This window comes from Ochotona princeps, chromosome 5 (genome assembly GCF_030435755.1).
Source record: "Ochotona princeps isolate mOchPri1 chromosome 5, mOchPri1.hap1, whole genome shotgun sequence".
In the NCBI taxonomy this organism is placed as follows: Eukaryota; Metazoa; Chordata; class Mammalia; order Lagomorpha; family Ochotonidae; genus Ochotona; species Ochotona princeps.
In genome coordinates, this window is record NC_080836.1 from 85,266,664 (window position 1) to 85,293,629 (window position 26,966).

The 26,966-nt window shown below is 37.6% G+C and overlaps 1 protein-coding gene across 4 annotated transcripts in view; it reads right to left on the minus strand.

The window, feature by feature from the left end:
- The window catches only part of ERBB4 (erb-b2 receptor tyrosine kinase 4), a 1,037,128-nt gene that overhangs the window by 317,714 nt on the left and 692,448 nt on the right, over positions 1 to 26,966 (minus strand). The window lies entirely within an intron of this gene.

Genomic DNA, 26,966 nt, shown 5'->3' on the forward strand with positions numbered 1-26,966 from the left:
ATTTGAAGAAAACTACAAACTGCTTAAAAAAGAAATTGAACAAGACCTCGAAAGATGGAGTAACATCCCATGCTCCTGGATAGGTAAAATCAATATCACTAAAATGTCTATACTGCCAAAAGCAATATATACATTCAACGCAATCCCAATCAAATTGCCCAAAACATTCTTCACAGACCTGGAAACAATGATTCAAAGGTTCATCTGGAAACACAAAAAAACCACGGATAGCTAGAACCATTCTCAAGAACAGGAAGTTAGCAGGGGGAATCACAGTACCAGACCTCTGGACATACTATAGGGCAGTGGTTATCAAAACAGCCTGGTACTGGCAAAAAAATAGAGAAGAAGATCAATGGAGCAGAATAGAAACACCAGATGGGAACCCACACAGATACAGCCAAATAATCTTTGACAAAAAGACAAACGACAATCCAGGCAAATGGGAAGGTCTGTTCAATAAATGCTGTTGGGACAACTGGTTAATAGCCTGCAGAAACAAAAAGATAGATCCACATCTCTCACCATACACTAACATCAGATCTAAATGGATAACAGATCTAAACCTACATCCAGAAACCTTCAAACTTTTGGAAGAAAATGTAGGAAACACACTGCAACACTTAGGGGTAGGCCCTCACTTCCTAAAAAAGACTTCAAAAGCAATAGAAATCGAGTCCAAAATAAACAATTTGGACCTCATCAAACTAAGAAGCTTCTGTACAGCTAGAGAAACAATCAACAAAGTAAAAAGGCAACCCACAGAATGGGAGAAGATCTTCGCGCACGACATAGGTGATAGAGGGCTAATCTCCAGAATATACAAAGAGCTACAAAACAACCAAAATGTCAAAACAAACAAGCCACTCAAGAAATGGGCACGGGAAATGGGCAAACACTTCACAAAAGAACAAACCCAAATGGCAAATAAACATATGAAAAAATGCTCAAGTCCTTGGCAATAAGGGAAATCCAAATTAAAACATCAATGAGGTACCACCTAACGCCAGTAAGACTGGCCCACATGAATAAAAGCACCAACAACACTTGTTGGCGAGGTTGTGGGGAAAAGGGAACCCTACTCCACTGCTGGTGGGGCTGCAGGCTGGTACAGCCTCTATGGAAATCAGTATGGAGAACATTCAAACAACTCAAATTCAACATACCGTATGATCCGGCAATAGCACTCCTAGGAATATATCCAGGACACTTGTTTTATGAGAAACCAACATGCACTCCTATGTTCATAGCAGCACAATCAGTAATTGCAAAAACATGGAAGCAGCCAAAATGCCCATCAACAGACGATTGAATAAGAAAGCTATGGTTCATCTACTCAATGGAATACTACTCAGCTATTAAAAAAAAAAATGCAGTTCTTTGTGGCCAAATGGGCCAAAGTGGAAACCATAATGCTAAGGGAAATGAGCCAATCCCAAAAGGTTAAATACCACATGTTTGCCTTAATTTAAGATGACACGATGTTATGTATAACATGTTATGTTAGGTCTGTTATATGTTGTGTATAAACTAAAATTGAAATGTCAATGAGATGGTCACAGAAGGTGGATAAGAACTCGCATTTACTTTTACCATATTGGTTACTCATTACTATGTCAATTAATTCCATAATGATATAAATTTGTGCTGATGGTATATTGGAATTTTTAATTGACCGGGATGACACTCTGCTGGCTCTGTCTTCAGACCAGAGAGGGTATACCTAAGAAGCCGTTGAACTTGACTGGACAATAAGATGATGGACTCTATGTTTGGTATATGCTTGCAATGGGGGAATCTCAACTGAACTTGAACTGTGGTTATGCAACAAGGTGGAGGAATCCACCATGGTGGGAGGGTTTGGGGAGGGGTGGGGAGAATCCAAGTACCTATGAAACTGTGTCACATAATACAATGTAATTAATGAATTAAAAATAATAATAAAAAAATTAAAAAAAAGAGTAAAAGGTTTCATTGTACGTCCATCTATGTCTGCAAGTAGAGATGCAAACTACATTGTATCCTCACATCTGGATATGTTAGTCTACATTTCAGAGTTACTGTACATCCTCTTAAATGAAAAGTCACAATACAAAATCAACAATAGGAAAATAGAAATTTACAATGCCATGAAGTTAAATGACATGTTACTAGGTATGACAGTCTCCATTACACAGCTACTATACATCCCCTTAAATGAAAAGCCACAAAACAAAATCAACAACAGGAAGAAAAAAGCAATTAAAACACCATGAAGTTAAATAACATGGTACTGAAAGACTAATGTGTCGCTGAAGAAATGAAAAAGAAAATCAAGAACCTTCTTGAAGAAAATGATGCTTCTGTATGATCTATGAGTCACTGAAGAAGTTAATCAGAAGAAAGTCTTTTAAAGAGATGAAACTAACAAAAACAAAAACATGAAAATCCATGAGATGTAGTTTCCGCTGATGTTTGCTGGTGAAATGTGTCTCTTCTAAACAACAAATATATGGGTTTTGTTTGTTAATCCAGCCTACTAATTTATGATGTTTGATTGAGCTTAAGCCCTTTACATTCAGGATTAGTATGTATGGGTGGTAATTTGGTCCTGTCATTTTAGGAATGGGTTGTTCATTGGTTTAGTCTTCTGTTGTCATTTTACTGGGATGTTCTTCACATTTGTCTTTGGTTTTGGTGGGTGCTATTCCTCTTCTCTGTCAAGAGAACATCTTGAAGTATCATTGGCAGGCCAGGTTTAGAAGAGGTAAATGCTTTTAACGTGGAAGAATTTTATTTCATTGTTGAAGGAAAAGAAAGCTTTGCTGGATATGTTATCCTAGGCCGACAAATTTTTTTCTTTTAGAATCTGGAATATGTCACTCCATTCTCTTATTGCCTGTAGAGTTTCCTGTGAGAGGTCTCCTGTGAGTTTAATTGGCATTCCTTTATATGTCAATTGATCTTTTTTCTTCATGTGCACATTTAAGGATCTTTTCCTTATGTTCAATTGAAGAGAGCTTGATGATCATGTGTCTTGGTGAGGATCGCTTTTGATCAGGCCTGTTGGGAGTTTTGCGCCCCTCCTGGATCTTGTTTCCCAATTCTTTCTTTAGATTAAGGAAATTTTCCTTTATTATTTCATTAAATATATTTGTAAAACCAGTTTCTCTTTCTGCACCTTCTGGGACTCCCATAACTCTCATATTTGACCTCTGAATAGTGTCTTTCACTTCTTGAATACTTTGTTTGGCCTGATCCAGCTCTGCTTCCAGCTTTTCGTTTGCTTCCCCCTAATGATAGAAAATATCTTCCAATTCTGAGATTCTTTCTTCTGCTTGCTTCATTCTATTTTGGAGACTCTCCACTGTACTCTTAATTTGCTCTACATGTTCTTGATTCTGATATATCAGCCTTGACTTGATTTATTGCTGCTATTGCTTGTGTAAAATATTCGTTAAATTCGTTGAACTCTTGTATGTGCTTCTCATTGTTGATTAGTTTTATAATGAGTTTTCTGAATTCTGTGTCCCCCATTTTCTTGATGTCTTCCTCAGCTAAGTCTGAGGTTGGCATAGGGTTTTGCTCCTTTGCAGGGGAGTCGTCAGTAATACTCATTGTGCCTTTGTCTCTTCTTTTGCTCTTGATCATTGTACTTCTGTTTATCAGATTCTTCTCCTTGGGACAGGTTTCTAAACTGTGTAACCCACAGGTCTCAATCGATTTTACTGATTGCAGTTGGTACACAGCTCTTTGTTTTCAGCCAATTGAGCCACTCCCCCTAGCGAGTTCCAGGTCTGGGTTCTTATGCTAGATTTCCACCGTGGTCTCCACAGTCTCAGCTTCTGGATCACCACTCTCCACCTCCTGTGATACCATGTTGAGGTTGCACTACTGTCTCTGCAAACTTTCTCCCACTTCCTGTTGGAGCATGTCCCAGGATTAGGGAAACACCAGATGTCCTTTGCAGCTAGGTTGTTGGCGGTGCTGATCTTGCTGGAACCTGTTGGACGTTACGCCTGTGTGCCACACGGACCTATTATGACCCAGATGATGCCACAGTGGGTAGTATTTTCCTGCAAGACCAGTGCAATCCACGGAACTCGGTGAGTTCTTGTGAGGTCAGCACATGCACAGTTCACTGTTGTCTCTTGCAGTCCTAAAGCTACTGCCACAGTGTACAAAATGGCACCTGACGTGCCTCTACTAGAGTTCCTGATCTGCTGGCCATCAGGTCTGAGGGCTACCCAGACCTGTCTTGGGTGGAACCTGTAGAATGCTGTGTTGATGCAGTTCACTGAGTCAGAAATTAGTTCACTCCCAGCTCAGTGTATGCTCAGTCCTTTCCCTTGCCTTTGCCTTCTTAAGCAAAATGGCACCCAGTTCAGCTCTAGGGGGCTGACTGGGCTATGAAATCCACCCTGTTCTCACACTGCCCGTCTGTGATCTGCCCCTCTGTCTCTGCTCCTGGTCAAATCAAATGGACCAGCAGGACAGACAGTTCTTTGTCTGGGTTTACCTCTCAAGCTCCCAGCGAAAGTCCCATCCCACCTGGTTGCTGGTGGAGTTCGGGCTGCTGGTGTTCAGATTGCCATTAGCTGAATGCCACTGAAGTATCAGTCACTGTAACACCACATCGTTGTGTCTGCTGCTTTCCTGTGTCTGTCAGTCTCCAGGTACCCCTCTGCTGTTGTTCTTACCTATCCTGTTTCCTGGAATGTGTCCTCTTTGCTTCATCCTGATTAAATGTTTCTCTGTTTAAATGTGCCCTTACCCTATTCCGCCATCTTGATTCTCTCCACTTTTTATTGATTTTTAAGATTTTTATTAGAAAGGCAGATGTACAGAGAAAAGGTGAGACAGAGAGATCTTCCATCTGCTGGTTCATTTCCAGAATAGTAGCAATAGCCTAAGCCGAGTCAACTGGAAGCCAGGAGGCTTCTCCAGGTCTCCCATATTGGTACAGGGTCTCAAGGTCTTGAGCCATCATGTTCAGTGCTTTCACATTCCACAAAGAGGGAGCTAGATGGGAGTCCATTTGGAATGCTGGCAACACAGATGGAGAACTAGTTCACTACACTCACACACCAGCCCCAACTCCATTTTTTATTTAGATTTTTTTCCATTGAAAGTGACAATAACATTCTTCAAATACTTCATAATGTTTAAGCATTTAACATATTCTTCATTTGGAGATGATCATATCACAACCATACAAAAACCAAGGTCTTATTATACCTCTTACAATAAGCATATATTCTGGGGGAAAAAATTCCAATCAGAGTACACAAACTAAAGAAAAAAATATGCAACAAATTTTACAGTTTAAACTTTTATATAATGAATCAGTTTATCCTCCCCATACACTTTGTCTTTGACCCAATGTCACTGTCTCAATGAGTTTTCCCAAAGAAGTGACTTCTGATGGAACTCCTTCTCTCTCTGTCCCTGTCACTCCTTCCCTTTTTTGGTGACAGACTGGTCCCCAGCAAACAAACTTTGCCATTTTTTTACTCAAGTTTCAGTTAATTTGCTTATTCCAATGTCTTGGCATTCAAAAAATTTATTTTTATTTATATAGCATAACATGTTCAAACAAATTACAACTACCCACTGTCTTTACATAGTCACATACTGTGTTCACATTGATATTCCTTCCTTTTATGCATGTGGTATATTTATTTATATGTTTATTTAGTGATTTATTCCACATAAAGGAAACATTTTCAATAAACAGATTTATAAAGAATAGATTGAAATGTAATTCTTCACTTCCAGATTCAGTAAATCTCTTAAGATGTAGTCATTAATTAAAATAGAAGACGTATGTTGAATAAACAAATTACTAGTTTTGAAATAAGTGTTATCACAGGACAGTCTATTAATTTGCTTCTAGTTGACAGGCATTGCTTACCTGTAAATTAATAGTATGGAGTTGAGTCAACAATCGTACCCTACAAGTCACATCATATTTTAATCCTAGACACTCAGATCTAGTGCTGAATTCTATTTTTAATTCTATGATGACTTAAGGTAACAAATCAGATTTTTCTTGAATTACTCTGGTCTTCTCTGCCAAATGTGGAAACTAATGTAAAAAATATTTAATAAGATAATTATCCCTAATTTAATTTTAAATTATTTTAAGTGGTCACATCAAAATAATTTGATTGCATATATTATTGAAATATGAAAACAAATTTATAATCTAATCCAAGTTTACAAATTTAGACTGAAAGTTATACTGTAAGATTAAAATAGGTGCTTTAAATTATTTACAAGTGTTGATCCAACTTTGATTTTTCTTTTTAAGTAATAATTTCTCCCACACTATGGCCGAATAGTTTAATTTTTTGCTTGGATCTTTGACCTCAGCTCAATTAACTTGAAATTATTATTAGTATTGGTTAGAATATATAAAAGGTCCTCAAATAATGCTGTTGATTTTCTCATGAGTCCCTATTTTCACTTGGTTTCTTGTGCATGGAATATTTTGGTGATATTCTTACATTATGCAAGATGTTCAAATATTAAAATATTTTCAGTTGGATATAATCATGCTATTCAGTCCAAAAAACAAACACTTTCTGAAAGTATTATGTAAATGTTTTTAAAAACTTTAATTTCAGATGTTAAAAAGAAACTATTAAGTTTTATTCCCCAGCCTATAATTGTATGTGTGTTTCTAAGGGAAGCTAAGAATGTCATTTAAAAGAGCACATTTCATGAGCAAGATCTTCACACATACTAATTTCAAATGAAAATTCTCTAAGCATTAATGCAATTGTAAGTGTGTGACAGATAACAAGTAAGCAAGAAGAAGAGAATTAGCTTGATCTTCAAACAGTGATACCAGAGGCTGGGGAAACATTTCTATACATTGTTATGTAAGGCTTGTTTCTACAAAGAAAACATTCCTATGCACACATCAAAGAAACAGAACAAGTGGAGGAGCCTACCAAATAAATCTGCTTAATAGCAGTTGCTGATTAATAAGCATTACTTACTTAGTATGAATAAACACATCAAATTGAACTCATTTTTTATTATAATGCTGAAACAAAAGTTTTTGAAATCAATGAGATAATTCAGTCTCCAAAGCAACATTAACTTATAATTGCTTTGGTTTTTATTAATTTCCATCCTTGCTTGAATATTTCATTAGAATATTTCCCTGTGTTCAGTACCCCTCCTAAACTGCTTCACTGGGTGCATTAACAATATTTCGTTCAAAATCTAACTAGTTTATTTGGTGATACACTATTAAATAGCATTTTTAATATAAAATTATAACCTGAAATTTAAACTGGACAGGATATTAAAGTGAGTGATTTGGATAGGGAGGCATTCAAAATATATCTGAGAATCAGATGGGTAGATCTCAAGGAATCAAACCATGGTAAGAACATACTGTTGAGAGAATATGTATCACTTCCAAAATTAAACTATTTGTAAAAAATGTTATCTTATCAGTAGTCCATTAATAAAACCAATGTCTTATTTCTTACATAATATCATGATTAAAGTTACTTCTTAAAAAACAAGATTACTTAAAAATATGGTGATTTACTCATGCAGCATTTAATCTTGGATAGCTGGAACTGGAGTTAAGTGAATTAAACCAAATTTAGAAGGACAAGTATACCCATTGAGTTCATTTACAGGTGCAACCCAAAAGAAGCTGAACTGGGAAAGGAAACAGGAAGGAAGAGAGAGAAGATTTGATAAAGAATACTAAAAGTTATACTTAGATAGAAGCAAAATGTTCTTGTGTTCTCATGCACAGCATGGTAGCTACAGTTAGTTTAATGTAGTATTTTTTCTTTTAAAAAGACTGAAATAGGTTGGAATGCTTTCACAATAAAAAAAAGTTAAATGTTTGAATTGATATGTTTATTCAAGTTGAAAATGCAATGTGGGCTTGGCACGATAGCCTAGTCACTAAAGTCCTCAACTTGCATGTGCCAGGATCCCATATGGGCAGTGGTTCATATCCTGGCTGCATACTTCCCATCCAGCTTCTTGCTTGTGGCCTGAGAAAACAGCCGCAGATGGCCTAAAACCTTGGGCCCCTGCACCTTTGTGGGAGACCCGAAAGAAGCCCCTTGGACCTGGCTTGTGTCTCCTGGCTCCTGACTTTGGATTAGCTCAGCTCCAGCCATTGCAGTCACTTGGGGAATGAACCAAGGGACAGAGATTTTTCTGTCTATCTTTCTCCTTCTCTCTTTAAATCTGACTTTTCAATGAAAATTTTAAAAAATCTTAAAGAGAAAGAAAGTAGCACAATTTATATGTGGACTGAAATATTACATGGCGGGGCCCGGCGATATGGCCTAGTGGCTAAAGTCCTCACCTTGAAAGCCCGGGGGTCCCATATCGGCGCCGGTTCTGGTCCCGGCAGCTCCACTTCCCATCCAGCTCACTGCTTGTGGCCTGGGAAAGCAGTTGAGGACGGCCCAATGCATTGGGACACTGCACCCACGTGGGAGACCTGGAAGAGGTTCCAGGTTCCCGGCATCGGATTGGCACGTACTGGCCCGTTGCGGCTCACTTGGGGAGTGAAACATCAGACGGAAGATCTTCCTCTCTGTCTCTCCTCCTCTGTGTATATCTGGCTGTAATGAAATGAATAAATCTTTAAAAAAAATAAATAAAATATCACATGCCACCCCAATAAATGTGTACTATTTGATGTATCTATTTAAAATTTATTCTGTAAATATTTAAACATTCACATGGATAATCATGAGTAGCAAAAGAATGTCATAGTTAAATGAAAGATCTCAAATTTAAGTAAACATTGTCCATTTAAAATCTTTTTAAGCACGTTATCTGCTCATTTTACTCCGTGGCACTTATTTTCTTCTATCATTCTCCAGCTCTTCCTTATCTTCGCTATTTTCTCAACCTGTGTGCTTTTTCTTTTCTTTTTTTTTTTTTTTTTTTTGGTGAAGAAAAGATTTTATGCTTTCTATCAAAGAACAACCTAAAATACAAGTTCACTCAATAAAACAACAACTTACATCAACCAAATGACTTTAGAAGAGAGGTAATACATCTAAACAGAGCAAACTAAATATCAAGAAACATGCTTACTGAAAATATATAAATGATTATCAAGGAAAAAAATAGGTATTGCTGAAAAATCAAAATACTGACATAACACGCATGTTTAGGATGTCCTAGTGAAACACACGCCATCAAAGGAAATAAACACACCTAGGTGGAAATCATTAAAAACCGCTCACAACCTGTGTGCTTTTTCAAAGAGGATTTGTTTATGTATTCATTCATTCATTTGAAAAAGCGAGAGAGCGCGGGCAAAACAGGCTATTTGATGCACTCCTCAAAAGGTCGCAACAGCCGGGGCTGTTTAAGGCTGCAGCCACAAACAAAAAATTCCATTCAGGTCTCCCAAGTGTGGCAGGGCACATAGACAGCACGAATCCCAGCGTGTGGGCCACATTTCACTCCTTTCCCAGGCACATGAGCAAGGAGTCAACTGGAAGTAAAGTAATCGGGTTTTAATCTGGCACTCCAATATGGGATGCTGGTCTTAGAGGCAGAAAGACAGGCAAAGATCTTCCATCTTCTGACTCACTCGCCGAGTATCCACAACAGTTATGGCTTGGTCAGGCTAAAGCTAGGAATAGGAAACTCAATCTGTGTCTTCCATATGGGTGACAGGGATCACGTGCAGTGGTCAGAAGGCTGGAATTAGAAGATGAGCCAGGACTCAGACCAGACACACTGGATAGGATACACATAGGATACACACACACATAGGATGCCAGTAATGGCTTCTTACTGTACCAGGTGCCTGCCAGGATTTTGATTCTCTTCACTTCCTGTACTCAGGGGTCTGAACTCATACTGCATGAGATCACAAACAGGGCCTTTCAAGAATCAATGTGTAAATAAACATTTGGATTCAGCTGGCTCAATAGTCTCTGTTTTCCTAGGTCCCCAGGTTATAGGTTACAGACCACCTTTTAAGTACAAGATACACTGTACTTGTTAGAAAACACAATGCCTGTATGACACCTAATCCTGAATAAACCAAAGCCACAGGAAATGCATGGGAGCTTTGTTAAGTACAATAAGTTCTCACCCGGTTCCAGTTCAAATTGTGGAGTTGAGAACCATGGTTCTATCCAGTTAGAATTGGAAAAATCTGTAAGTCACGCAACTACACATCCAGGTTCTTCTTCGTCCAAAATTTAAGCCTGCTGATTTTTTGCTTTAATTTCCTAACTGTGTTGTTAAGCGCTCTCTCATTAACTAGGGAATCAAACAGAAATCGATATGCAAGCAGATAAACAGATTTGAGAGGAGAATGGACTGAACCTAGAGGCAAACATTTGAAGCAAAGAAGAGAGAGCAAGCATCTGGCAGGTCAGCCTGGGCCAACACCCGTTTGTGGATAAGCATATTTTAACTCATATTTTTTCTTTTATTTCAATTTGCATTAAATTATCTTCAGTTCTATATTGTTTATGCTATTTCTATTGCTATTGACAGAATTTTAATAAATTTTGTTCATGAGCCACATCATCTCCGTTAAACAGTATTTCGATGGAACTGCTTTCGTGCCGTGCTGTTTTCAGCTATATACTTGGAAGTTTGATCAACAAGCAAAGTGCCTGGGTTAAAGAAGAGGTGAATGGTGTTGGATGTGAGCAAGGATTTATTGGCTGTGTGAGTGATAAAAACACTGTAATGAGCTACTGAATGGACTTCCTGTGTCCTTAGTTGTCAGTATTTTAAGGAAAATCTCCTCTGGAAGCTTTAGACATCCATTTCATTAAAGACAGGGCTTCAAGAATTGTTCTTCAAATATATTCTCTTGCTTTAGGATCCAATATGTGTTCCTACCAGTGGTGAAATTGTCACAAAAAAATTGAACACTTTAAGTTATGTGACATACTTGTAGAAAATGACCATAAGCAGGATACACAATAAATGGAACAAGTATTACTTTTAGAGCACGCGGAAATGGGTAGAAAATCAGAGTTTACAAAACTAACACAGCATGCATTCTCTCAACAGAAAATAGTTGGACACAAATCTGAGTATCAGAAGCAAGATAAACAAGAAGAGTGACACAGGAAGAATTGGAAAAAAAAAAAAAGCCTAGTCCTCCGAGAGATAGAGAGAGAGAATCTTGTTCTCTGCTTTATCCCTCAAATGCCCACAAGCAGCCAAGCCTGGGTCAGACTGAAGCTAAAGGTGCAGAATTCCAACCAGCTCTCTCACATGGTGGCAGGGATTCCACTGCTATCTTCCAGAATCCCATTGCTAAGCAGCCTGATTCAGGTTGGAGCTTGAACCAGGTCGTCTGATATTGAATGACAGCAACTCATGTGGGGTTTTGACTCATTGTGCCACAATTTCCCCTGCTGAAAATTTATTTAAGTCCTTACTTTAAAATGGAGGCCCTATGTTTTTCATAAGTAGATTTTATATGTCAATAATTTGAAATTATTGCTCTAGGATACTCTCCTCAATGAAAGATTCTTCCAACAGGGTCAAAACAATTTTCAAGACAAAAATCAGAGGTAAGAGCGTAGTCGTCAACTGGAATGGCATTTCTGTTTTATTTTATTCTCAATTTGACTAATTAGGAACAGAATTACTGCCGCACAGTTAGACTTCATAATCTGGTAGCTTGCTTTGGTAAGGGAAGAAACTTTGCACTTTAAAGATTTTTCAATTATCTTAACCAATGTCACAAGTTCAAACGTGGAGAAAGGCTGTTGGTAGTGATATTTATGGTTTTAAACATTGAACTCCAGCAATGTGGAATTATGAAGAAAATGCTGGGTCTCCCAAATGAGAATTCCAATATTCTAATTTTCATAGCACAGGAGAACAGTTAACTTGTTTTCTTTTATCCTTAATTACAAGGTAGTCTCACGTGAATGAATCGAGACATTCTGTACTTTCTAAGGGAGCATGATTGCTATTCCTAAGTGCATCGTAAAAATATTTATTCAAAAGCCAGAGTTACCAAGAGATAGAGGGAGAGACAAGAGAAGAGACATATTTTTTAACTGATTCACTCCCCAAATGGCCAGCTCTGGGCCAGGCCCAAGTGAGGAACCAGAGCTTTTTACAGGTCTTCTATGTGGGTATCATGGGTCCAAATTCTTCCATTGCATTTACAAGACTATTAGCTGGATCAAAAGTGGAGCAAATGAAATTTCAACGGCATCCATATAGAATATTGGTGTCTCAGGTGGCTGCTTTATCCACCATGCTGCGATGCCCGCCTAGACGCATTAAGGCAATGCATTTCAGCTGAGAATCAAATGCAAATACATGTACAATCCTTACTGAACTCGTAACTTAAAGTCAGTTAGTGAAACATTGCCTGTATTTTGGGAGTCACTAATGAGATCTGACCCTTGTCCCGGATAAACCCCTGGTGGTACACCAGTTATTTTATATTGAAATTGTTTGTTGTGTCAAAGAAAAGAAGTCTTGTTTAATTCACTCTACCACTTGTTGTTTTGTTCACTTTCTTAATGAAGTTTCATTCAACCTATTTTATAAAGACATAGTCTTTGATTCACTGAGGGACTTTGAAGTTGATTTTCAACTACATTTTTTGCCACCAGGAAAATCTCCCTTACTAAAAGGCTATCAACATCTCCAATGTTTGTGAATGATTCAAAAAATAATATTGAGCTAGCCCATTTACTATCACAACATTCTCAAAAGAAAACATAATTTTACAAATTTTCTTCAGAATGTAGATACTAGTTTCAGGATAATAAAACCAGTATAAGAATACCACAAATAACATTTCTTTTAAGATGTATTTTTGCATTAGAACTGCAGACTGCATCTTACAGTCCACCCATAAATGATGTGTTGGAGACATGGCAACCAAAACTGCAGTAAAAAGTTAGAATAATCATTATAGTCTTGTCACAAACCCAGAAATGTAGAAAAGCTGATGGTCACCATTTTGAAATCACTTTCAAACACAGTGAATGTATGTCCATACTTAACCTTGTGGGAAAACAAACCAACCACCCCCAAACTGGGAAAAACAATGTCCTTTGCTTGTCCAAAGTGGCAAAGTAAGCTATTATCCAAGTTGGCTCAAACTTGATCCCTATGTGACTTCACTGACAGATTTACATTAAGCACGATAAATAATGTATAAGAACTGATGGGAACGAAGTGCGGAGGAAAGACAGCTCCAGAATATATTTCAAACACTGAAAAAGAAAAATACTCACACACTTGTTTCATGCCTCCAAAAATAATTTGGAAGCCATTCTAACACAATTGTGAGTGATGACAATGAAAATTAAAACATTACTGAAATATGTTTCAAATTTGTGGTTGAAGCTGTAGATTTCGTATTATTCTGGATACAATAAAATATGTGTAGAAAACTGGGCTTAAAAGATAAGTTCACTTTGGTATAAAATTCCTGAAAGTCATGTAGTAAGACTTCATGTATGCATTGATTTAATATTCTGTTCTGTTCTATCTACCTACCTATCTATCTATACATTTTTAAATTCTATTTTTCTTGCACATTCTGAAATATCCTTGGGTATCACGGATTCCCCTACATAAAGTTTACAGAGAAGAAAAATTAGGTCCACAGAGCCAGTCAATGCTTAAGCCTGGCTAAGATTTTTAATCTCAAAAATGATGATGTTTAAAAGGGATTTGCTTTAAACTGTTACATGTGCCACAAACAGGCTTTTAGAAACAATTTTTCAAAATATTGTTTTTCTATAATTGAACCTGTTTGAGATAATTGTATTTAAAGAGCCAACCATATACTCCTACTTTTTAAATGATGAATGTTTATATTGTTTTTCAAACTTCAATTAAAAGTCCAACTTGCCAGGGCTGGTATCATGGCATAGCCACCATGATCTGGGCTTAGGTAAGAAGCTAGATGTGTTTTGAAGCCACACTTTTCCCACCTATGAAATCCTATCTGCTCATCTATGAAGCCAATGTCTCCTTTCCAGGGGATTCCTTCCGTTAACTGGGACCTGAGGTGGGCGGAGCCACATGGCTGCTCCCCTTTCAAGCCCCTCAAGAATCCATCCTACAGATGGGCTCGCTCTCTTCTCTCCCCATGGATATAGAGGATGGAAAGTAGAAATGTCTCTCTCTCACACTGTTCTCCTGGCTGGGTTACTTTCACCATGAACATGGCTCAGGAGTGTCTCTATTCCTCACCTTCTGAAAAAAACCCTTACAACTTTCTAAGCAGTACCAGTGCCAGTATTTAAAATGCTTATTCAGTAAGAGGCAAGAACCTAGAAAAAAAATATTAGCCCCTAACCTAGACCACAATGATATCCTGTAATGTTGGAATCCCACATGGCTACAGTTCATGTCCCTGTAAATGGCCTGAGAAAAGCAGTGGAAGATGATCCAAGAATTTGAGCCCTTCCCTCTCATGTTGGAGACCCATAGGAAGCAACTGGGTTCTGCCTGACCCTTCCCTGCTCATTGTGAATATATGGGAAGTGTACCAGCATATACCTCTCTGTCTCCTTCTCTTTAACTCTTTCAAATAAAAAGTATTTTTTAAAAAGTCCACATTATATAGGAAAAACACATCATCCAGCTGAGGACACATATACATGGTATCTTTTGAGGAATAATATAATCCTTAATTATTCTGCAAAGCATTTTAGTATATGTGCTGCCAAAGCAAGCACCATGTAAAGTGTTTTGATATTGTGCTTCCTATTTTAATCTGATTTACTTATTCAAACCTATTTTACTTCAGCAAAAAACTTAACATTGATCGGGGCACTAAACTGATTTTGTAAGCTAATAGTACGTTGCAATGAACAGGTTGAAAGCATAAACAAAGGGCAGATCAGGGGAGGGATTGTGGTACAGGGATCAAACCACAGTTTGGAACTCCTGCCTCCCCCAACATGCACTGTCTGGGATAGACCCCTATCTCTGCTCTCTGACCCATTTTCCTGCTAGCACACATGGGAGGCAGCAGATGCTAACTCAGGTACTCTGGCCTCTGTCACCCTTCTGCAGACCTGCCTCAGGGTGGAGTTCCTTGGTCCTGGTTCAATTGTGATCTCACAAATACTGCTGTGGGTATTGGGGGAGTGAACCAGCGGCTGGAAGATATCTCCTTCTTTGTCTTACTCATGTTATTTCACTGTTGCTCTCAACTCCAAACAAATAAAATGAATAAAAATAAACTATGAAATTAGGAAAATGCATGTGAGGGCTCCATCAATGTTTTGTAGTGGAAATTCAAAGATAGTTATTATTTTTGAAATTTTACATTATATTATTATTTGGTCATACTCTAACTTAATCTTCTAAGATATTTGTACCATTTACATTTATTACTGTAGTAAGTACCACTGTATCTTATTAAGGTTTCATGTGTATTTTGCATGTATAATAACATTATAGATGGTAGATATAATAAGTTTCCTGATTCAAGAAAATGTGAATTTCAAATCTTATGACACATATAATCAACTAGTCTACATAATGACATTTACCTATTTTAATCTACTACAAATCATTGTTCTTGCCCTGTACATTAAGCCCAGCAAGGAGTTATCTGTATAAGTTTGGTTTTTAGTAATCATGTATCTTTTATTATTATAAGTAAGGATGAATAGTTTTCAAGGAGTTCTTAGGTGAATTTTCAACTTAAATGCTTATTATTGCTAAATACTTTAAAATGTAAATTATTCTAATGTAGCTAAAATGACCATTTTTGCTTTCTTTTTTAAAAAAAATCTTCATGGGCCCGGCGCCGTGGCCTAGCAGCTAAAGTCCTTGCCTTGAACGCACCAGGATCCCATATGGGTGCCGGTTCTAATCCCAGCAGCCCCACTTCCCATCCAGCTCCCTGCTTGTGGCCTGGCAAAGCAGTCAAGGATGGCCCAAAGCTTTGGGACCCTGCACCCACGTGGGAGACTCGGAAGAGGTTCCAGGTTCCCGGCTTCGGATCGGCACAGCACCGGCAGTTGTGGTCACTTGGGGAGTGAAACATCGGATGGAAGATCTTCCTCTCTGTCTCTCCTCCTCTCTGTATATCTGACTTTGCAATAAAAATAAATAAATCTTCAAAAAAAAACTTCATCATATGATAATTTCCTTTTCTATTTTATCTAGCAGTTTTGGTCACCATGCTTTCAAAAGCACTAGTCTACAACACATTATAATCTATAGTTTATGTTGTGGCAAGCTAATTTTCCACCTTTTGCCACTAGCATCCCCCATGGGCACTAATTCAATCCCTGTGCTCCACTTGGGCCACTGCACCTACATGCAAGACCCAGAAGGGGCTGCTTTGGACCTACCCAGCTCTGCAGCCATTTGGAAAAGAACCAACAGACTGAAAATCACTCTTTGTCTCTATCTCCCTCTCTTGCTTTGTAACTCATTCAATTAATTCTTCTTTTTTAAAAATCTATAATCGGGGTCCACCACACTAGCCTAATGGCTAAAGTCCTCTTTACCTTGCATGCAGCAGGACCCCATATGAGCACCAAATTGTGTCCCAGAGGCCCCGCTTCGTATCCAGCTCCCTGCTTGTGGCCTGGGAAAGCAGTTGAGGATGGCTCAATGCCTTGGGATCCTGTATCCATGTGGAAGGTCTAGAAGGGGCTCCTGGCTTTGGATCAGCTCAGCTCCGGCCATTGTGGCCACTTGAAGGGTGAATCAACGGACAGAAGATCTTTCTCTCCTCCTCTCTGCATATCTGACTTTGCAATAAACATAAAATAAATCTTTAAAAAATATCTATATACTATGGTTTTAAATGTTTGAATCACATTCATCTTACGTCTTTTGTCTTATGGCAGGGATCTAACCTTATTCTATATGGACACAGTTGTTCCTTATAGTGCTCACTGAATAATCTGTGCATTGTCATTTTCAATAAAAAAATTGAACTGTATAAAACCTTTGCTTTTATATCTAGACTTTCTATTATATTCCATGAATCAAATCTCTAAGGAGCCAGTTTCGAACTGTTTCAACAGTGACTACTTTTTAATGTTTAACTAGTTGATGGAGAAAAGTGTTCTACATAGATCTTATTAAATTCCTGAGCATTTATTAAATATATTTTCCAGAAGTATTTTAGACTGCGTTCATTTTAAAAGAACCCATGAAGAATTGACTGAAGATGATTAAATATAGCTTAATTTTAGAACTGATATTTGCATAGTGTGAGTGTTTTCATTTTAGAAAGCAGCAATTCTCCATTAACTTAAGTTTTCCCCTGTGTTGTGGTCTAATATTATATCCAAGCACTTACACAGCACTCATGTTTAGGGAATCTGGCAGCCTGTAGAAAAACATCTTAGATTATTTTAAATTATGTTACTTGCGCCTGCTATGAGTGTTGGAGTTTTTCTTTCTTTCCTGTGTTTCCTCTGTGTTCTATTCAATGAAGTGACACATCTTAGAGACATACCTAACACTCCTATAAAAGCAAATAATCACCCTGAATAAAAATTATTCAAATTCAAGAAACAGTAAAATTGGAACAAACAAAGATACTATTGCCATAATGCTGTATCAACACCAATATACCAAAAGTTATGGGAAAAAGTTATTTTAGATAAGGCCCAAGTTACTGTTTCCAATGATGTGGTAATATGTAAGAAGTTTTTTTAAAAATATTTTTGGATTGGTTTCCTAAACCAGTTAATTACTACCTCTTTTTAAAATTCCTATGGTTATTGAGAGAAGAAGCAAGGATAACATTACAGATGGTTACATGGTGCATAAAATTTACATTGGTTTGAGAAAGGAATATTACCATGTGTGATGTTTAAGGAATTCAAATTTATTCTAACATGATGAGTAAAAATGTAACATCATAAGAGATACTGACCAGTATCCAGTCATTTCTTCTTATCCTCTTTGATCCTTTTATCATTTACTTATTCCCTATCAGATTAACTCTTATCAAAAAGATTTATTATTTTACTCAAAAAGCAGATTTACAAAGAGGAGAGACACAGAGAGGATCTGCCATCCACTTGTTCCCTCCCCAAATAGACACAATGACCGGAGCTGAGCCAATCCAAAACTAGAAGCCAGGAACTTCTTACAGGTCTCCCATTACAGGTATGTGGTCCCAAGCTGTTGGGCCATCCTCCACTGCTTTCCCGGGGCACAGGCAGGGAGCTTGGATGGGAAGTGGAGCAGCTGGGAAAAGAACCAGAACCCATATGGGATGCTGGTGCTTGGAAGTGAGCAATTAGCCTGTGGAGCCATGATGCCAGCTCCCAAACAGATTAATTCTAAAAATAAACGGACATATCTCAGATTAATCCAAGGGACAGATCTAAAGATGATTTTTTTCTTAATGTATTCCTTAATTCCTTAACCATGAGAATTGCATATAATTGCTTGGTTTTTCGAGAATGAAATCTTACTTGCCTTCTTTTCTTCCCAGATTAAGTATAGGTGTCTAGCTCATCAAAAGCATGTCACATGTAGCTGATTTCCCAAATTTCTCTAAGATAGTCAAAGACATTATTTCAATAGTGACTGTTATTTTACAAAGTTACTTATCAGGAAAAAAATTACCGTAACTTTCAGAACGTCAAAATCATTTTATGACACCACCTCCAGGTATTTCTTCTCAATGATCTCTTTCTACATCTTCAAACGTTAAGTATTCACTCTGTGATAACTCTGCTTATATTAACTCCACTACATTGCAGTTTACATTCCCCTCAGTCAGTATCTATGTCTACATCATCTATAGATAATATATACATATAAATGTATGTGTATACATATACATATATATATATATATCTACATTCTTGTACCCATATAATACATACAAATATTCTAATCATGCAAGGACTCATGCATATTAAACATTTTTAAACAATTCTCTTACATAGATAATGGATCTTGAAGAATCTGAGATACTCTGAGTTAGACCACACCTTTAGTCTCCTGATGTCCTCAGTTCAATATTTTTTTTTTGATTGTTATAGACATCCCTCACTGTACCCAAATAATACCCAGAGAACAGACATGATTTTATATACCTCCTTTGTATCCCTTGAGCCCACAGCATGGCATTATGCAATATTTCCTACATCAAACTGCAATACAGAGAGCATTTCAAATAAATATTTCTCCTTCAGTCATAATGGAAACCTTCTCGTACTTTTAACATGTTAATAAAAGTCATAAAGTTACATTGAATGCCATGAACTTGTGTTTAAATGAACAGCATATCAGGGGGATTTCTGTCTTAATTCCTACAAGTAATCTATTGGGCCACTTCTTGAAATGTTAAATGTATACAAGTAATTAGTCCATTATAATGTTACAATATCTCTAGAAACTATAAATCCTAAAGAGGAACAAAGTAAATAATTGAAATCAATAAGAGGGCTTATGGACATGCAAAGTTATTAGTAAAATACAAGGGTTTTAATTAAAGACATTGGCTTTGAGCAAAGGCTCACTGCTATTCTGATTGATTGAGGCTGCTGGCTCAGCTCTTTCTCATTTCCTATTAGTTCCCACTTGCTCTTCTCTGCTTATAATTGGATATTTACTACCTCGGCATCTTCTTTTTGAACAACCTTTTTTCCAGAGCCTGTAAATACAATTATGTGTTAGCAAATTTATACATGTAGGCATGTTTGTGAGCATAACTGGTTTATAACCTTTATATTTGCCATGCTGGTTTATAACCCATAGGAAACTTTTGGATAATTCATATAAAATTCGCAATTGAATGCAGAGCTGTCACAGTGTTGTTGCCAAAATTTTGAGGAGAAATACAATCATTTCCTTCGATTATAAGATTCCACTTCAAAGCAGTGCCACAAACATTTTGGGACAAAAGAGAATATGTAAGTAAATATTCTGGAGTTTGTCATAAGAATGAATAGATGTGTAAGCCAAGCTAAGGTTTCGGGGTTCCCTCCATTATTAAAGTGAAGCTTAATTTATTGCAACTCTTGAAAGTTAATTTTCTTCATGCCCAAGGATAATCAATTACTGAGAAAAATGCTAAATAATTCTTTTTCTAACATAGTCCATAATGATTGCAATAGAAACAATATATAACCTAAAGCACTGTTTGGAACAAGATTTTATTTTACTATTGTAGCAATATCCCTATTTACAATTATTTATAACAGAAATAAATCTTGTATTAATTTCATTTTACTCTATTTTTAAAAAAGATTTTACTAACATCTGACTAGAAAGAATACTGTAGTAAGAACATGGCAAATTCTATTCCCAGTTTTCTTTTGGTTAATGTTTTTATTTTAATTATTTAGTAGACATTTAAATGGACACAACTATATTTGTTTATTTCATTAAAGCACTGATTTTTGCTTTTTTGTGATATAATATATTGTTCTAGGAGACAAATAAGTTTTAACACACAATTAAGTATGATTATATTGTTTAATATCTAAGCAAAAAATGTCACCTGTAATACAACTTAAAATACTGAAGAGGATTCTGAGTAATCATAGTGATTGTCAGTCTAGGAAGTCTTAATTCTGTAATCAAACAGCTATAGACAATCATAACTACTGTAACGCACAACGTGTGCAAACGGGAAAATCACATTGTGATGTTATGGTATGTGCTTTTCCTCTCTCCTCTCAAAATGCAGATGACACCAAGTGTAGCAGCACAAAAGGGATGTATGAACTAAAACCACCACCTTTCTGATTACAGGAGACTGGAGAGCAGCCCTGATTCTGCACTAGAAGATAAAACAGGACATGCAGTATCTATTTTAAATGAGATAAATGTGCTTCATATATCTTGTAGGGACAGAGATAACATGGTTCCCTTAATCATTATTATTTATTTCTGAGAGCTTACTCTTTCGCACCTCAACCCACAGAGCTCAGACCTTAGGAGTCAGCACTTAAGAACAGAGAGAGTTGTCATTCTTACCAGTAAGCCTGTTAAATAATATTTCTATAAGCTTTAGACTTCACATAGCAGATAAGTTTGTCTCCCCTGACATGACTACATTAATCCACTGAATCAATTTACTTAAGCTGCAGTGTGGAGCCAAGAAACCACAATTTAACTGAGCTTAAAAGTACTTTCCAGTCTGAGTTACTGCTCCACCTGTAATACAGCTCTCAGTACCCCAGCATAAGTTCTATTTTGACCCTTTGCAACTGTGAAAGAATTATTCTTGTTAAGTTTATTGGGTCAGGATGCTCTAACATCAAAAATGATTTCTATGAGTTTAAGTCACTTCAGAAAATCAGACACATGAATAAAACAAAGCTCACACTTGGTTAGATTCTAGAAGTTCAATTTATTTACATAAATATTTATAAAATTCTTTAGGCTGCCTAAGATTATTTTGAAAAATTTATATAAATTTATTTTATGTTTTAGAACAGCATTTTAAAAAACAGCTTCTGGTTCCCAAGTGTACACTCTGAACATTTTTAATGTTACAAAGGAACAGTATTATGCTTAAAGTATTGAACATGCAATCAAAACCACTGTGATAACCAAACTACCGAGAAAACAAGCTGCAAAATGTCAGTAAATTATACTAAAATATCTGTCTGGAAAGCTTGCATAGTGAGTCCACGTACGAACTTATATTACCCTTCCATTTCAGTAAACTATAAATAATCCAAACCTTCTCATTATGTTTAAAACCTTTGCTTAGGGCCCAGCGCCGTGGCCTAGCAGCTAAAGTCCTTGCCTTGAACGCCCCGGGATCCCATATGGGCGCCGGTTCTAATCACGGCAGCCCCACTTCCCATCCAGCTCCCTGCTTGTGGCCTGGGAAAGCAGTCGAGGACGGCCCAAAGCTTTGGGACCCTGCACCCGTGTGGGAGACCTGGAACAGGTTCCTGGTTCCCGGCTTGGGATCGGCGCGCACCGGCAGTTGTGGTCACTTGGGGAGTGAAACATCGGATGGAAGATCTTCCTCTCTGTCTCTCCTCCTCTCTGTATATCCGGCTTTCCAATAATAATGAAATCTTTAAAAAAAAAAACTTTGCTTAGTGCTGTGATATGGTGGATAACACAGCTGCCTTGTGACAATGACATGCCATATGAATGCCAGTTCGAGTCTCGGTTGACCAACTTCCACACCAGCTCTCTGCTAATGACCTGGGAAAAGCACTGAAAGATGACCTAAGCATTGGGGGTTCTTGCATGCATACGGCAGTCCAGATGAAGCTCATGGCTCTTGGCTTCAGCCTGGCTCAGCACCCCAGTGCTGGGTATTATGGCTTTCTGAAGTGTGAATCAGCAGATGGAAAGCTGACAATCAATCTCTCTGGCCCTCTCTCTCTTCCCATCGCTCTCTGTATCTCCCTCTCTCTGTAATTCTGACATTCAAATAAACAAATAAAGCTTTAAAAATAACTACATAAAGCCTCTTCCTCCTGCACACCTCCACTCCAGCTTACCCTCGGTACGACTGGCATCCCTGCTTTCCCACATCTCTGTTCAGTGATGCTTTCAACTGCTATCAACATTCATTGTCTCCTTTGACCGTAAAAAGTAAGTCGTTATCACAAGCTTATTCTTTAGCCTAGAGCCAACTCAGTCTTCACCACAACTTTTCACTTCCACTTTAAGCATATTTATAAGCATAACATAGCTTGGGGAAATGTCAGGTGAATAGAACATATGTTAAGATTTATTTCTTGTATTTGAATGGAAGAGTTATAGACATTGATTGCGGGTGGGAAGGAGGACGAGGAGGGAGAGAGGTCCTCCATATTCTGTCTCACTCCGCAAATGACCACAAAGACTAGGGCTAGGCTAGGTAAAAGCCAGAAGCCAGAAGTCTCCCCCAGAGCATTTGGGCTATCCTCCATTGATTTCACAGGCACATTTGCAGGGAGCTGGTTTGGAACTGCAGCAACCACGACTGGAATTTGCACCTGTATGTGATGCTAGCACTTCATGCAAAAGCCTCAATATACCACAGCAATGGCCACAAGAAACAGATTTTAACTGCAGCTACTTTGCTGAGGTGGCAGCTCTTTATTAATTTCTCTTTCCTTCCCTAACACACAGAAAGTTGCAAAGGAAAATATTCACAAAATAGAAGTAAACGTATGACAAGTCATTAAGTTGCATACCTCCAGAAGAACCCTCACTGGGGAACTATCTGAGTCACCAAGGAAAGAAATATTTTTTAAATAATGTAAAACTATGTCTTTCAGACTCTAAAGTGAACTTTTACAAGGCCATTCAACAAAAGCAAAAAAAAAAATTGTTGAGAACTTTGATGGCATATTTTCTGATGTTTAGTAAGTTGAGTCTGGGTTCAGTTGTAAATGCCTCTAAAAGATGCCTAACTGTAATAAGTGCATTTCAGTAAATAAAAGAGCCATTGGAAATCTAAAAGGAAGCTTAGAAAATTGCACATTAACAGGTTTTGATTTGTATATCATAGCTCTATGGCATCTCTGAACATCTAGTAATATTATGAAATCTCTCAAGATCTCATTCTCTAATAAAAAGATTGTAATTCTAGAAGTCAGGTCTTTGATTCATTCCTAAATAAATTTGGTCACAGGATTCTGAGCTCTTTTAAGTATGGGCAAGTATCTTTCAGTAGCTCAGACAAGCAGAGAGCATACAAGAGCAATGTCAAGAGCAAGTTGCCTCTTCCTCACTCTACCAGCAGCAGGTGTCATGAGAGTTCACTGGAGACTTCTGTGTTCATTATCTCAAGCTGAAAATGAATGAACTTTTCTGAAAGTTGATTATAATATCAGTTAAAATGTATGGTATTATTACTACATAACCAAAGTATTTAGGCATTTGAACTGAACTGCTGAATTGAGCTTCATCAAGGACAAAAGAAGGCATCTGAGTTAAGTGTAGTTATTATCTCAATTTTGGAGATTGGTAACCATTATTTAGAAAAACGAAGTCATTTTCTCATGTTAGGAAGTGGAATTAACTGGGATTTGTGTTGTGCAGATAATGTCATATCCAATAACCTCTACAATCAAATAGTTTCATGTGCTATGTAGGAAACACTATTGTCTTGGGATTTGAAAGCATTAGGTTAAAATCTGAGGTACAAACTGAGTTAATTTAACAAATCCTTTATTCATTTTCTTAGCTCAGATTTCCTCAAAACATAAAATAAGGTTTCTAACTTTTCACTTTAACTTTCAGGACTACTGTGAAAGTGAATTTTAAAATATTTTAAAAACGCTCTAAAGCTCAACGTTAATATATATTTTCCTCAAATTTGTACTTGTGCAATCAAGTGTTAAATGCATACACATGTTCCCTGAATTTAGATTTGAGAAATTCAGTAGGATAAGGGCAGTAACCAGAAACCCAATTCTAAGTGATGATAATGTATAGGCTCAAAAATCAGATACACTAAAAGATTCTCAATCTGATGATGTGATACACGAACTATGGCTAGGTGAACTCAGCTGCAGACCCTACCGTTCTCCTGTGTAACAAATCCCATGCAATGAAATCCCATTCAAATGCAGGTGAGGATGTCTTGCATCTTAAGGTCCTGGAGGAGGGCAGTGCAGCTGGACCTGGGGCCGACACTGCTCACCTGCCCTCTAACTCTGCACAGCTGCCTGATTCCTCAGAGTCCCCGACGACCTCACTTCACACAAATGCTTTGAAAGTGGAAACCTAAGTTAGTTTCGCACCTCTTCAGGTTCATGTTTCTAAGGTAACGAAAGCGTTACCTGGATCCTGATTCTAATTTTTCTAGGGAAACCTCTGACTGGTTCAGCCTAAGCCAATTATCTACTCAATGCTTAACACTATTAACATTTTGCAGTGAAAAGTTCCTCTTTGGGGAGGATGGGGGGAGTGGGAAAGGTTCTCTCTTGCATTATGGGATGTTTCGCAGTATTGTTATCGCCAGTAAATGTTTCTTCCCTATCTGGTAACAAACAAAAATGCTCAGGAACTATCAAATATCCCCATCAGGTGAAAATCACCCGCAGCTGAAGACACTGCCCAGTAACCAAGTGCGGAGTGTTGCAGAGAACCAAGGTACAGAGACTGAGTCTGTCCGGGGGTGGAGGTTGGCTCTCAGAGAGCTACCTAATGTCCTCAAAGCTGACTAATAAAACAGTAAGAAACATTTGTGGAAATCATGGCATTTGCAAGTTTGGGCCAGCATGAATCTAAACTTTCAGAATTGTGAATACCATATGAATTGAAGGAAAATTTAACTTTCAATCCAAATTGGGGAAAATCCGTTTATCTTTTTTCCTGTTTATTTTCAATGCAGAAATCACTGCATTAAGACAAAACAGGGGTAAAGGCTGGATTTTCCCCCCAACTTGAAGTGAAAACATACACATATGCAACTTAACGCTGAATTTTGTTTTCTATGAAAATACATATAGGATGAGACAAATGACAACAATAACAGGGTAATTTTCTTTACCAATAGTATATTAGTAAAAGGACAATACAGGATTTCTGGTTTGGAAAAGGTGGCACAGATTTGTTCATCTTTGCCAGCTCAGTTCTACAATCAACCTTGGAAATACTTGCAAGAAGCACATAAAAGAGAACTCAGAATAGTGCTGAGAGGTCAGCCAGGGTTTGGAGAAAGTCCTAGAGTAATAACACAGCCATAGGGCTTCATATAACCCTCCACCCCTCAGAAGAAAGAGATCTGCCCAGCATTTCCCAAACACAAACACATTCATTCCCCTGGATCTAACTTGAATCCCTCAATTCCCTGAGGGAAAGGAAGGGGGTGTGGCTTAGATTCCACAATCCCACCAAAGTGGCTGCCAAGAGTAGCCCTCCAGGAAGCCTCTTTGATCTCTTTATAAAGTAAGTAAAAAGTTACTCAGTAAAAAATTCTATTTCAAGTTAGACATCTCACAATTTCTTTGCCATGAATTAACTAGTGGATGTCCTAACACTTTACTGATTTCCATGGTTGTGTGTCGCCTTGTCTCATAGCCTTACAATAATTATTCTTTATTTCAGAGATCTAGAATTCTTGCAAGTGTGCACATCAATGTCATCTTTGTATTGTCTACAAGCATTGTCTACTGTTTGAACTTCTTTGATACTGAAATCGTGTCTTCAAACAGTGTGTGGTGAATGAATCCGATGCAGTTAGTTATACAAGCTTACTTTAGAATTCTGCGTAAAATTCCTGTCAAAACATTACTGCCATTAAAACATTAGTTCTATTAAATAAGTTAATTAAAATTTACTCTGAAATACTATTTTCCCTTTAACTCTTTTATAAAGGTCCCAAACTTTCAGAATGCATTCTTCCTTCCAAGAGACAGAAACAGGCATTCAGACACTCTGCTGGTATGGGAGAATTATCATAACCTTGATGGAAGAACACCTACAGGTGAGTGAGTTCTATGTGAAGTGGAAACCAGCCTGGATGTGGGTAACAACCAAGCTCACATGCAGGACACCATGATCATGCAGCAACCAAGCAGGTTTCACAGGACCAGCAGAGTCAGGTCAAGAGAAGAATGCCCAGGGTAAGAAGGGAAATAAAGAAATGCTGGTGTAAGGACTCAGAAGTCCCCAGCATTGCAAAAGCACCAACGCTCACCACAACGTTTGTCTCAGTATCCCCACTCACTTGCCCCTACAAGTGCTAAACATAGCTCAGGTGCTACTGAGTCTCTGGTAGTCAATTCCCATTACATATGAATAGCAGATACACTTGTTTATCATCCTATGAATTCTGTGTCTAGGAATTAATACTACAAATAATTCATATTCATAAATCTTCATTGAAAAAAATCAAAGAAACTGTGGCACAACATGCCGAGCATGCTAACAACTGAGTAGAATAATTGAGGGTTACTATCCACATTTCCTTAGGTACCCATCCATTTTCTTTCAAAGACTATATCACAGTAACCAATTTGATTGCTGACTATGGATGGTTGAGGGACAGAGGTTAACCACAGATACATTATGTTCTTTTATGTTTTTTGAATTTTGAAAATGACAAAATC